Source organism: Schistocerca nitens, chromosome 7, assembly GCF_023898315.1.
Source record: "Schistocerca nitens isolate TAMUIC-IGC-003100 chromosome 7, iqSchNite1.1, whole genome shotgun sequence".
Lineage (NCBI taxonomy): Eukaryota > Metazoa > Arthropoda > Insecta > Orthoptera > Acrididae > Schistocerca > Schistocerca nitens.
This window is the reverse complement of record NC_064620.1, coordinates 530471481-530476469: the sequence shown is the minus strand read 5'-3', so window position 1 is coordinate 530476469 and position 4989 is coordinate 530471481. Positions and strand designations below refer to the sequence as shown.

General features: G+C 48.8%; 1 non-coding gene across 1 annotated transcript; it reads left to right on the top strand.

The window, feature by feature from the left end:
- The first annotated feature begins 1945 nt into the window (after window positions 1-1945).
- Window positions 1946-2018, top strand: Trnaa-cgc (transfer RNA alanine (anticodon CGC)). Its single transcript has one exon. It is a non-coding gene; the product is annotated as a tRNA-Ala (tRNA).
- Window positions 2019-4989: the final 2971 nt, after the last annotated feature.

Below are 4989 nucleotides of genomic sequence, written 5' to 3'. Positions count from 1 at the left end.
GCTCACTGCATAGCATAAAAAACTCCCTATTGCGCTGATACTTTGCACGTCGGCATAGCTTCGCTATACGGGATAGTGTGATGCTTGTTCGAAGTGACAGTGGACATTCATGTGCGTTTATCCCCAAGGCTTTGCAAAACGAAATGTTGCAGTTACTTCACCAAGGACACGGGGGAATCGTTCGTACGAAATAGTTAGCGCATCGACACCGTACTTGGCAGGGTATGGACACTCAAACAGAACAGATAACGTCACAGTGTCAAGCATGTACGGAAAATCAGTCCGCTCTGCCACAAAAATTCTCTGTTTGGCAAACATGGCAACGTGTGCACATAGGTTTTGCGGTACCTTCTTGGAACACTCGGCCGGCCGGTGTGGCCGAGCGGTTCTAGGCGCTTCAGTCTGGAACCGGCCGACCGCTACGGTCGCAGGTTCGAATCCTGCCTCGGGTACGGATATGTGTGATGTCCTTAGGTTACTTAGGTTTAAGTAGCTCTAGGGGCATGATGACCTCAGATGTTAAGTCCCATAGTGCTAAGATCCATTTGAACCACTTGTTTTGGAACAGTCGTTGGGTGATTGTGGTAGACTCCTATAGCAAGTTTCCTTTTGCTGCGCCAATGTACTCTACAGTGTCACATTTCAGGCATTGTCCTCTATTTTTTGCCTCTAATGTTTGCCTGAAGTCATGGTGTCGGACAACGGGTCTCAGTTCACGCCAAATGAACTTGAAACATTCTGTGAACGCAATGGCATACAGCATGTAACTAGTGCACCGTTCCATCCACAATCCAACGGCGAAGCGGAACGTTTTGTTAGAACCTTCAAGCAGCGGATGGCCACACTTCGTACCGCACACACCAGGGATCAAACATTGCAACTGTTTCTCGCCTCCTATCGTTCGCATACACGAAATGGACCATCGGCGGCGGAATCACTTCACGGCCACCGCCATCCGACGCTGCTCCGCCTGCTCCACCCTCCTCATCAACTGGCGCCGAAGGAAGGCCGCTAGTATCGCATCGCGCAATATGCTATTCTATTTGTCAGTGTTTTCTGCGGCAGCAGACGGCGGGTGCGTGGAGAGATCCTTTGTCGACTTGGCGCATACATGTACACTACTGTCCATTAAAATTGCTACATCAAGAAGAAATGCAGATGATAAACGAGTATTCAATGCACAAATATATTATACTAGAACTGACATGTGATTACATTTTATCGCAATTTGGTTGCATAGATCCTGAGAAATCAGTACCCAGAACAACCACCTCTGGCCGTAATAACGGCATTGATACGCCTGGGCATTGAGTCAAACAGAGTTTCGGTGGCGTGCACACGTACAGCTGTCCATGCAGCTTCAACACGATACCACAGTTCATCAAGAGTAGTGACTGGCGTATTGTGACGAGCCAGTTGCTCGGCCACCATTGACTAGACGTTTTCAGGTGGTGAGAGATCTGGAGAATGTGTTGTTCAGGGCAGCAGTCGAACATTTTCTGTGTCCAGAAAGACCCGTACAGGACCTGCAACATGCGGTCGTGCATTATCCTGCTGAAATGTAGGATTTCGCAGGAATCAACGAAGGGTAGAGCCATGGGTCGTACCACATCTTAAATGTAGCGTCCACTGTTCAAAGTGCCATCAATGCGAACAAGAGGTGACCGAGACGTGGCACCCCATACCATCACACCAGGTGATACGCCAGTACGGCGATGACGAATACACGCTTCCAATGTTCGTTCGCCGCGATGCCGTCAAATACGGATGCGACCATCATGGTACTGTAAACAGAACCTGTATTCATCCGAAAAAATGACGTTTTGCCATTCGTGCACCCAGGTTCGTCGTTGAGTACACCATCGCAGGCGCTCCTGTGTGTGATGCAGCGTCAAAGGTAACCGCAGTCATGGTCTCCGAGCTAACAGTCCATGCTGCTGCACCGAGCTAGGTGGCGCAGTGGTTAGCACACTGGACTCGCGTTCGGGAGGACGACGGTTCAATCCCGTCTCCGGCCATTCTGATTTAGGTTTTCCGTGATTTCCCTAAATCGTTTGAGGCAAATGCCGGGATGGTTCCTTCGAAAGGGCACGGCCGATTTCCTTCCCAATCCTTCCCTAACCCGAGCTTGCGCTCCGTCTCTAATGACCTCGTTGTCGACGGGACGTTAAACACTAACCACCACCGGGTGCAAACGTCGTCGAACTGTTCGTGCAGATGGTTGTTGTCTTGCAAACGTCCCCATCTGTTGACTCAGGGATCGAGACGTGGCTGCACGATCCGTTACAGCCATGCGGATAAGATGCTTGTCATCTCGACTGCTAGTGATACGAGGCCGTTGGGATCCAGCACGGCGTTCCGTATTACCCTCCTGAACCCACCGATTCCATATTCTGCTTATTGGATGTCGACCAACGCGAGCAGGAATGTCGCGATACGATAAACCGCAATGGCGATAGGCTACAATCCGACCTTTATCAAAGTCGGAAACGTGACGGTACGCATTCCTCCTGGTACGAATTCCTCCTCCTTACACGAGGCATCACAACAACGTTTCACCAGGCAACGTCAACTGCTGTTTTTGTGTGAGAAATTGCTTGGAAACATTCCTCATGTCAGCACGTTGTAGGTGTCACCACCGGCGCCAACCTTGTGTGAATGCTCTGAAAAGATAAAAATTTGCATATCACAGCATCTTCTTCCTGTCGGATAAAATTTCGCGTCTGTACCACGTCATCTTCGTGGTGTAGCAATTTTAATGGCCAGTAGTGTATCTCATTTCACGCACAGACAGATAGCAGGGCCGACATCTCAATCAAATTCGCCAATGCCATGTGTACGGTGACCCTTCTGTATCTGTTCCCTCAGATTCAGGGATCCCGAGAATAGCGCGGCCACAGCAGCCTCAGAGCGTGTCATCACGACACCGCGGGACGACCTCATGGAGACGAAGCCTTCGCCTCCCTCAGTCTCTTCTCGTCCTACCAATGGAGCTCGACCCGCCCACGCTGCAGTGGCCGACACTTTCTACTGATTGGTATGAGTGTCAGGAGGTGGAAGTGTACCATTCTGGGCGTTTTCCGGGAGACGTTACCACCAGAGCGAAGCCCGGATGGCGGTGTACAACCAGAAGTCCTCAGCTGCCTTAGCTTCCGGTCAATAAGAGCGCCGACGCTCCTGCCTCCCCTCCCATTGTCGTGCTCCAGTTACGAGAAAGAAGGCTATGAGAAGGTGTCGGCCCATCCACGGTTACCAGCCTCCCTTCCAGGACGACAACGCGACAGCAGCGGTCTCTATGCGAAGAGAACGTAAGCGCCGCTCCCGACTTGTGGCGGTCCAGTTCGATAGCAGCTTCAGTGTTAGGCACTTGGATAGTAGCACCAACGTTAGCGACTTCAATAGCAACGTCAACGTTATGCCCATCATTTGTGCTCTCATTGTAGCACAGACTTGTACTCCTCTGTTCTGAAGAAGACTGATTATTTTGTATGTCGTCCTCTGCTTGCGACACATTTCAAAATTAAGTATTGTAACTGTTCTTGTTGTAATATAACTCGTTAATACGAGTTGTTTGTTTGTTTTTCTAACGAACCGAGTAGGCAGGATTCCTAGATACAACAGTCTGGCCAGAAATCTTTATCTTCTTTCCATTTCACTTCACTGATTCTCGCTATGTGTAGACTGATACTTTGCATTTCCGTTTTCTAATTTTCCAGTTTCCCTACGACGTTCACACCTCTGAAACTGCACGCTCCGGCTTCTAGTACGCTACCCTTTCGTTGCTTATTAGAACTGAACTAGATCCAATAATGGAGCTTTATGTTGTGTCGACAAGTGGTGCCGACACAGTGTTTTGAGGGGGCCGAAATGCACGCTATAAGCGCACGAAGGATGGCGTGAAGTCTGAAACAGGAGACGTAATGAATGCTATAAAGAAAAGTACGTAGCTGCGGAAATACTTAACTTTAATCCATCCTTGTGGTACATTGCTCTTGACGATACAAGTGAGACTCTTAAGATACATGCAATGTTACAAATGGCGCCTTGCTAGGTCGTAGCCATTAACTTAGCGGAAGGCTATTCTAACTATCTGCTCTGCAAATGAGCGAGGCTTCGTCAGTGTGCATCGCTAGCGACGTCGTCCGTACAACTGGGCGAGTGCTAGTCAGTCTCTCGAAACCTGCCGTGTGGTGGCGCTCGGTCTGCGATTACTGACAGCGGCGACACGCGGGTCCGACATGTACTAATGGACCGCGGCCGATTTAAAGCTACCACCTAGCAAGTGTGGTGTCTGACGGTGACACCACACTTTATTTGCTACCAACCCGTTTAAATGTTGCCCATTATGCGGTGTTCGTTCAAGATTTTCTGCAATAGTTTTTCGACAGTGTGACTCTTGTTTTTCGACACAGAAAATGGTTTTAATACGACGTCCCACCATCCCGTTTCAGTATTAATGTCCATGGATTTTTAAAGTCACTGGGAATGAATCTAGTAGGTTTATCTTTCGGCAGCGCGATCCCCCGGACCTCACTCATCGCTATTTCCCTATGGGATCACATGAATTCGTTCGCGTACGACACACTAGTAGAAACTGAAGAGAAGCCTGTTAGTCGGTTCCTAGCGGGCTATATCGTTGTCAGCTGATTACGGCGATGTTTGAGAGAGGGCGGCAAAATTTTATACGCCTTTGCAGTGCATGCACTAAGAGTGGCGATCGTCAATTTGAACACTTGCTGCGATCTTACGGTGTTTCCGTTACATGTAAGTTGTACGTGAAAGCAAAATGTTCAGTGTTTATTTCCGAGTATTAACTCCTAAGCTCCATGCGTTCCGTTCGGTATGCTGTACAATTCGTATAATTTTGATCTCAAAGGCTTAGAACATTCTGTTTACCACTTACCGAATTTAATGTGTACTTCATAAACCAGACGTTGTTCATGACGGTGCGACAGGATCGTAACAGGATTAGTGTTCTTGGAAGATATG